Source organism: Triticum dicoccoides, chromosome 1A (genome assembly GCF_002162155.2).
Source record: "Triticum dicoccoides isolate Atlit2015 ecotype Zavitan chromosome 1A, WEW_v2.0, whole genome shotgun sequence".
NCBI classification, from domain to species: domain Eukaryota; kingdom Viridiplantae; phylum Streptophyta; class Magnoliopsida; order Poales; family Poaceae; genus Triticum; species Triticum dicoccoides.
The window spans coordinates 598318585-598328478 of NC_041380.1; positions in this window are offsets into that span (position 1 = coordinate 598318585).

Below are 9894 nucleotides of genomic sequence, written 5' to 3' on the forward strand. Positions count from 1 at the left end.
GGGGGGAGTCCTTCTCCTAGTGGGAGTAGGACTCCCCTTTCCTAGTCCAACTAGGAATAGGGAGGGGGAAGGAAAGAGAGGGAGAGGGAGAGGGAAAGGGGGGCCGCGCCCCCTCCTAGTCCTATTCGGACTCCCCATGAGGGGGGGGGGGCGCCACCTCCTGGGCTGCTGCCCTCTCTCTCCCCTCAGGCCCAATAAGGCCCATTACTTCCCCGGGGGGGTTCCGGTAACCCCTCTGGCTCTCCGGTTTTATCCGAAATCACCCGGAAAAATTCCGTGTCCGAATATAGTCGTCCAATATATCGATCTTTATGTCTCGACTATTTCGAGACTCCTCTTCATGTCCATGGTCACATCCGGGACTCCGAACAACCTTCGGTACATCAAAATACATAAACTCATAATAACTGTCATCGTAACGTTAAGCGTGCGGACCCTACGGTTCGAGAACAATGTAGACATGACTGAGATACGTCTCTGGTCAATAACCAATAGCGGGACCTGGATGCCCATATTGGCTCCTACATATTCTACGAAGATCTTTATCGGTCAGACCGCATAACAGCATACGTTGTTCCCTTTGTCATCGGTATGTTACTTGCCCGAGATTCGATCGTCGGTATCCAATACCTAGTTCAATCTCGTTATCGGCAAGTCTCTTTACTCATTCCGTAATACATCATCTCACGACTAACACATTAGTTGTAATGCTTGCAAGGCTTATGTGATGTGCATTACCGAGAGGGCCCAGAGATACCTCTCCGACATTCGGAGTGACAAATCCTAATCTCGAAATACGCCAACCCAACAAGTACCTTTGGAGACACCTGTAGAGCACCTTTATGATCACCCAGTTACATTGTGACGTTTGGTAGCACACAAAGTGTTCCTCCGGTAAACGGGAGTTGCATAATCTCATAGTCATATGAACATGTATAAGTCATGAAGAAAGCAATAACAACATACTAAACGATCGGGTGCTAAGCTAATGGAATGGGTCATGTCAATCAGATCATTCAACTAATGATGTGACCTCGTTAATCAAATAACAACTCTTTGTTCATGGTTAGTAAACATAACCATCTTTGATTAACGATCTAGTCAAGTAGAGGCATACTAGTGACACTCTGTTTGTTTATATATTCACACATGTATTATGTTTTCGGTTAATACAATTCTAGCATGAATAATAAACATTTATCATGATAGATGAGGAAATAAATAATAACTTTATTATTGCCTCTAGGGCATATTTACTTTAGGATCGCTGGAGCTTGCACATTTTGTTAGCACCTTTAGGATTGACAAAACCTTCTGGTTGCATCATATACAATTCTTCTTTAAGATATCCATTAAGGAATGCAGTTTTGAAATCCATTTGCCAAATTTCATAAAGTGTGGCAATTGCTAACATGATTCGGACAGACTTTAAGCATCGATACGAGTAAGAAAATCTTATCATAGTCAACATCTTGAACTCGTAAAAATCCTTTTCGACAAGTCGATCTTTGTAGATAGTAACACACTACTATCACCGTCTGTCTTCCTCTTGAAGATCCATTTATTCTCAATGGCTCGCCGATCATCGGGCAAGTCAATCAAAGTCCATACTTTGTTCTCATACATGGATCCCATCTCAGATTTCATGGCCTCAAGCCATTTCGTGGAATCTGGGCTCATCATTGCTTCCTCATAGTTCGTAGGTTCGTCATGGTCTAGTAACATGGCTTCCAGAACAGGATTACCATACCACTCTGGTGCGTAACGTACTCTGGTTGACCTATGAGGTTCGGTAGTAACTTGATATGAAGTTTCATGATCATCATCATTAACTTCCTCACTAATTGGTGTAGGCATCATTGGAACTAATTTCTGTGATGAACCATTTTCCAATTCGGGAGAAGGTACAACTACCTCATCAAGTTCTACTTTCCTCCCACTCACTTATTTCGAGAGAAACTCCTTCTCTAGAAAGGATCCATTCTTAGCAACAGATAACTTGCCTTCGGATCTGTGATAGAAGGTGTACCCAACAGTTCCCTTTGGTTATCCTGTTAAGAAGCATTTCTCCGATTTGGCTTCGAGCTTATCAGGTTGAAACTTTTTCACATAAGCATCGCAACCCCAAACTTTAAGAAACGACATCTTAGGTTTCTTGCCAAACCACAATTCATATGGTGTCGTCTCAACGGATTTAGATGGTGCCCTATTTAACGTGAATGCAGCTGTCTCTAATGCATAACCCCAAAACGATAGTAGTAATTTGGTAAGAGACATCATAGACCGCACCATATATCTAATAAAGTACGGTTATGATGTTCGGAAACACCATTATGCTATGGTGTTCTAGGTGGCATGAGTTTATGAAACTATTCCACATTGTTTTAATTGAAGGCCAAACTCATAACTCAAATATTCGCCTCTGCGATCAGATCATAGAACTTTATTTTCTTATTACGATGATTCTCTAGTTCACTCTGAAATTCTTTGAACTTTTCAAATGTTTCAGACTTGTGTTTCATCAAGTAGATATACCCATATCTGCTCAAATCATCTGTGAAGGTCAGAAAATAATGATACCCGCCGCGAGCCTTAACACTCATCGGACCGCATACATCGGTATGTATTATTTCCGATAAGTTAGTGGCTCGCTCCATTGTTCCTAAGAACGGAGTTTTAGTCATCTTGCCCATGAAGCATGCTTCGCAAGCATCAAATGATTCATAATCAATTGATTCCAAAAACCCATCAGCATGGAGTTTCTTCATGCGCTTTTCACCAATATGACCTAAACAACAGTACCACCAATATGTTGCACTATCATTATCAACTTTGCATCTTTTGGCATCAATATTATGAATATGTGTATCACTACGATCGAGATTCAATAAACCATTTATTTTGAGTGTATGACCATAGAAGGTTTTATTCATGTAAATAGAACAACAATTATTCTTTGACTTAAATGAATAACCGTATTGCAATAAACATGATCCAATCATATTCATGCTCAATGCAAGCACCAAATAACATTTATTTTAGGTTCAACACTAATCTCGAAGGTAAAGGCAGTGTGCGATGGTGATCTTATCATCCTTGGAATCATTTCCAACACACATCGTCACCTCGCCCTTAACTAGTCTCTGTTTATTTTGCAACTCTTGTTTCGAGTTACTACTCTTAGCAACTGAACCAGTATCAAATGCTGAGGGCTTGCTATAAACACTAGTAAAATACACATCAATAACGTGTATATCAAATATACCTTTGTTCACTTTTCCATCCTTCTTATCCACCAAGTATTTTGGGTAGTTCCGCTTCCAGTGACCATTCCCTTTGCAGTAAAAGCACTTAGTTTCAGGCTTAGGTCTAGCTTTGGGTTTCGTCACGGGAGTGGCAACTTGCTTGCCATTATTTCTTGAAGTTTCCTTTCTTTTCCTTTGCCCCTTTTCTTGAAACTAGTGGTCTTGTTAACCATCAACACTATGCTCTTTCTTGATTTCTACCTTCAGTGATTTTATCATCACGAAGAGCTCGGGAATCATTTTCGTCATCCCTTGCATATTATAGTTCATCACGAAGTTCCAGTAACTTGGTGATAGTGACTAGAGAACTCTATCAATAACTATCTTATCTGGAAGATTAACTCGCACTCGATTCAAGTGATTGTAGTGTTGGGGAACGTAGTAATTTCAAAAAATTTCCTACGCACACGCAAGATCATGGTGATAAATAGCAACGAGATCTATGTACCCTTGTAGATCGACAACGGAAGCGTTTGGTTGATGTAGTCGTACGTCTCCACGGCCCGACCGATCAAGCACCGAAACTACGGCACCTCCGAGTTCTAGCACACGTTCAGCTCGATGACGATCCCTGGACTCCGATCCAGCAAAGTGTCGAGGAAGAGTTCCGGTCAGCACGACGGCGTGGTGATGATCTTGATGTACTACTGTCGCAGGGCTTCGCCTAAGCACCGCTACAATATTATGGAGGACTATGGTGGCAGTGGGTGCCGCACACGGCTAAGAATATGATCACGTGGATCAACTTCTGTTACTCTGGGGTGCCCCTGCCTCCGTATATAAAGGCTCAAGGGGGGGGGTGCGGCCGGCCTAGGAGAGGCGCGCCAGGAGGAGTCCTACTCCCTCCGGGAGTAGGATTCCCCCCCAATCCGAGTTGGAATAGGATTCGCGGAGGGGGGAAAAGAGGAAGGGGGGCCGGCCCCCTCTCCTTGTACTATTCGGACCAAGGGAGGGGAGGGGCGCGCGGCCCATCTCTGGCTGCCTCTTCTCTTTTCCACTAAGGCCCACTAAGGCCCATATATCTCCCGGGGGGTTCCGGTAACCTCCCGGTACTCCGGTAAAATCCCGATTTAACCCGGAACACTTCCCATATCCAAACATAGGCTTCCAATATATCAATCTTTATGTCTCGACCATTTCAAACTCTTTATCATGTCCGTGATCACATCCGGGACTCCGAACAACCTTAGGTACATCAAAACGTATAAACTCATAATATAACTGTCATCGAAACCTTAAGCGTGCGGACCCTACGGGTTCGAGAACAATGTAGACATGACCCAGACACGTCTCCGGTCAATAACCAATAGCGGGACCTGGATGCCCATATTGGCTCCTACATATTCTACGAAGATCTTTATCGGTCAGACCGCATAACAACGTACGTTGTTCCCTTTGTCATCGGTATGTTACTTGCCCGAGATTCGATCGTCGGTATCCAATACCTAGTTTAATCTCGTTACCGGCAAGTCTCTTTACTCGTTCCGTAATACATCATCCCGCAACTAACTCATTAGTTGCAATGCTTGCAAGGCTTAAGTGATATGCATTACTGAGAGGGCCCAGAGATACCTCTCCGATGATCGGAGTGACAAATCCTAATCTTGAAATACGTCAACCCAACATGTACCTTTGGAGACACCTGTAGAGCACCTTTATAATCACCCAGTTACATTGTGACGTTTGGTAGCACACAAAGTGTTCCTCCGGCACACGGGAGTTACATAATCTCATAGTCATAGGAACATGTATAAGTCATGAAGAAAGCAATAGCAACATACTAAATGATCGGGTGCTAAGCTAATGGAATGGGTCATGTCAATCAGATCATTCAACTAATGATTTGATCCCGTTAGTCAAATGACAACTCTTTGTCCATGGTTAGGAAACATAACCATCTTTGATTAATGAGCTAGTCAAGTAGAGGCATACTAGTGACACTCTGTTTGTCTATGTATTCACACATGTATTATGTTTCCGGTTAATACAATTCTAGCATGAATAATAAACCTTTATCATGATATAAGGAAATAAATAATAACTTTATTATTGCCTCTAGGGCATATTTCCTTCATGTAGTAGTCAGACATTCTGAGCACATGCAAACTGGTTGAGCTATTCTCCTCCATCTTGTAGGCAAAGTACTTGTCAGAGGTCTCATATATACTTCTCGACTCGGGCATGAGTCTGAAATACTAATTTCAGCTCTTGGAACATCTTATATGCTCTGTGGCATTCATGTTTTTGAAGTCCTGGTTCTAAGACATAAAGCATGGCGCACTAAACTGTCAAGTAGTCATCATACCGAGCTTGCCAAACGTTCATAACGTCTGCATCTGCTCCTGCAATTGGTCTGTCACCTAGCAGTGCATCAAGGACATAATTCTTCTATGTAGCAATGAGGATAATCCTTAGATCACGGACCCAGTCTGCATCATTGCTACTATCATCTTTCAACTCATTTTTCTCTAGGAACATATCAAAATAAACGGGGAGCTACATCACAAGCTATTGATCTACAACATAGATATACAAATACTATCAGGACTAAGTTCATGATAAATTAAAGTTCAATTAATCATATTACTTAAGAACTCCCACTTAGATAGACATACCTCTAGTCATCTAAGTGATCACGTGATCCAAATCAACTAAACCATGTCCGATCATCACGTGAGATGGAGTAGCTTTCAATGCTGAACATCACTATGTTGATCATATCTACTATACGATTCACACTCGACCTTTCGTTCTCAGTGTTCCGAGGCCATATCTGCATATGCTAGGCTCGTCAAGTTTAACCCAAGTATTTTGCGTGTGCAAAACTGGCTTGCACCCGTTGAATGTGAACGCAGAGCTTATCACACCCGATCATCATGTGGTGTCTCGGCACGACGAACTGTAGCAATGGTGCATACTCAGGGAAAACACTTATACCTTGAAATTTAGTGAGAGATCATCTTATAATGCTACCGCCGTACTGAGCAAAATAAGATGCATAAAAGATAAACATCACATGTAACCAAAATATGTGACATGATATGGCCATCATCATCTTGTGTCTTTCATCTCCATCTCCAAAGTACCGTCATGATCTCCATCGTCACCGGCATGACACATGTAACCCAAGTACCGTCATGATCTCAATCATCTTGATCTTTATCAACATGTCGTTACATGGTCGTCTCGCCAACTATTGCTTTTGCAACTATTGCTATTGCATAGCGATAAAGTAAAGCAATTATATGGCGCTCGCATCTTATGCAATAAAGAGACGACCATAAGGCTCCTGCCAGTTGTCAATAACTTTAACAAAACATGATCATCTCATACAACAATTTATATCTCATCACGTCTTGATCATATCACATCACAACATTGTTGGGGAACGCCGTATCTCAAAAAATTTCCTACGATCACGCAAGATCTATCTAGGAGATGCATAGCAACGAGAGGGGAGAGTGTCCACGTACCCTCGTAGACCGAAAGCGGAAGTGTTAAGTAACGTGGTTGATGTAGTCGAACGTCTTCGTGATCCAACCGGTCAAGTACCGAACGCACGGCACCTCCGTGATCTGCACACGTTCAGCTCGGTGATGTCCCTTGAACTCTAGATCCAGCTGAGGCCGAGGAGTTTCATCAGCACGACTGCGTGTTGACGATGATGATGAAGTTACCGACGCAGGGCTTTGCCTAAGCACTACAACGCTATGACCGAGGTGGAAATCTGTGGAGGGGGGCACCGCACACGGCTAAGAGATCAACTTGTGTGTCTATGGGGTGCCTATCGGTGTCAAAACCGACGGATCTTTGGTAGGGGGTCCCGAACTATGCGTCTAAGGCGGATGGTAACAGGAGGCGGGGGACACAATGCTTACCCAGGTTCGAGCCCTCTCGATGGAGGTAATACCCTACTTCCTGATTGATTGATCTTGATGATATGAGTATTACAAGAGTTGATCTACCACGAGATCGGAGAGGCTAAACCCAAGAAGCTAGCCTATGGTATGATTGTTGTTGTCCTACGGACTAAAACCCTCCGGTTTATATAGACACCGGAGGGGCTAGGGTTACACAGAGTCGGTTACAAGGGAGGAGATCTACATATCCGAATCGCCAAGCTTGCCTTCCACGCAAAGGAGAGCCCCATCCGGACACGGGACGAAGTCTTCAATCTTGTATCTTCATAGTCCAACAGTCCGGCCAAAGTATATAGTCCGGCTGTCCGAGAACCCCCTAATCCAGGACTCCCTCAGTAGCCCCCAAACCAGGCTTCAATGACGATGAGTCCGGTGCGAAGATTGTCTTCGACATTGCAAGGCGGGTTCTCCTCCAAATCCTGAGTACCTGTCGTAACAAGTTGTGGCCGGCCTCCCATGAATGTTGCACTCCTCGGCTTCTGTGCCTTAATAATGGCTATCTTCCACGTGTCGAGCGAATGCGAGAGGTCGGGGTGTTTTTACATTTACCACCCTAACCAGGTAGATGAATCGTCTATTTAAATAGCCGTGGATCTTCAGATCTAGATCACACCACCTTCCCACAACGAGTATCCATCAGAGCGTGCCCGGAAAAATCCATCCCATCATGGCCGGCCACCGCAGCTCCTCCTCTCGCCCTCACTACAAAAAAATACACTTCCGTGATGATACGTGTTTGTCACAGTAGGTCGCGTTTTTTGTCATGCATGTACATCCATGACGATTTTATGACAGAATCAAGATAGTCATACCTGTGCTGTCGTAGAAGTGTTCCATGACATTACCAAAATTATCATCATGGAAGTGTCCACTTCCATGACGATAAATCGCGCGTCACAGAAGTGCTTTCGTCAAGGGTGACCGACACGTGGCATCCACTGTAACGGAACGCCGTTAAGCTATCGGGTCGGGTTTTGGATCCGATAACCCGTTAACAGCCCCGACCAATGGGGATTTTCCACATGTAAAATCATCATTGGCTGGAGGAAACATGTGTCGACTCATCGTTGGGACAGATGTCATTTGCTCATTGGACCGAAGGCGCCTATGATACGGTGACACGTGGCACGGCCCAATAGAGGCCCATTCCTGTGAAAAGGCCGGCCCGTTTGACTTGGCCAAAAGTTGGCAGGCCGGCCCACGGAAAGCCTGTTAACGGCCTGTTCGCATATAGCCCATTTACAGCCCGCTAACCCAGCGCCCATTACACCCTATCTGAATTAGGCCTAGTAGCGTCATCTGGGCCGTCCAATATGACTCAGCCCATTTTAACTTCCAGCCCATGTGTGGCCCATGACTTCTTTCGGCCCATATGAGGACCTTTGTAACTCTTGGCCCATTAACGACCCGTGGTGAAACTGGCCCGTAATGAATAGTGTATCACTTTATAGCCATTAACGACCCGTTATTCCATTGGGCCGTTTCCAGCCCAAGTTATCTTTTGGCCTTCTCAGGGCCCATTGATTCTTGGGCTCATTTGCAGCATTCAGTTACATACGGCCTGCTACTATCATTTTGTGCTTGTGGGCCAAATTCAGCTCGTTGTTACAGTCGGCCCGTTTGCGGACCGTTAATACGTTGGGTCGTTTTCATGTCAAAAAAACCCGTTGGGCTGTTTTCATAGATTTATCAAATACGGCCTATTAACTGCCCGTTATGGTCCACGAATAGTACGGCCCATGATTGGCAAAATGATGATACGCCCCGTAGAAGGCCCATGGATCCTACGGCCCATATGAGGCCCATGGATAGTACGGCCCGTAGAAGGCCCATGGATCGTACGGCCCGTAGAAGGCCCATGGACCCTACGGCCCGTAGAAGGCCCATGGACCCTAAGGCCCGTATAGAAGGCCGATGGATCCTACGGCTGGACGAAGGCCCATGGATCATACGGCCTGCAGGTGGCCCATGGTTACAATAGTCCGTATGTTGCCATGATTATTTTTGCCTAGTTACCAAAAATAGGCTATTATGGTCACTAGAAAAAAACAGAAGAAGAACTGCAGTGACTACAAGCAAACAACTAAACAATACAATAAGGAAATAAATAAGCAAGCAATTAACGCTAGCCTATTGCCACTATTATACATATTACATCCATTGGGCATCAAAGTTCGCCACCAGTGCAAATATAGGGAACAAAGCATCACATTACATACACTGGCCGTCAAAATTGCCCACCAGTGCAAATAAACGTGGCAGCAAAACAAGAGCATAACTGAAGCAACTTCAGAAGAGCTCAAGAAACGTTATCCTGGGTATCCACCATGCTGGCAATAAGCTTAGCAAGCTGATTAGCTTTGTCCTGTTTGGCGCTAAAATCCTCCAATGCTTGCTGTTGCACCAGAAAGTATGCATCTGAATGCTCCAGGGACTTCCGCAGTCCTACCGCTTCTTGTCGCAGCATAGCTGATCGATGTCTTTCAGCTTGTAGTTGAGACTCAAGAAACCAAACTGATTCAGATAGTGAGTTTGAATAGCTTGTGCAAATGGTAGTGGCCAGTAACTCAAACACTAAACCAAGACAGGACTTTGGGTTGTCTCGCTGTCTTCAAGATAGTCTTCCTTAGCTATTTTATCAGCTTTGTTGGAGACCAACAAGGATGTGT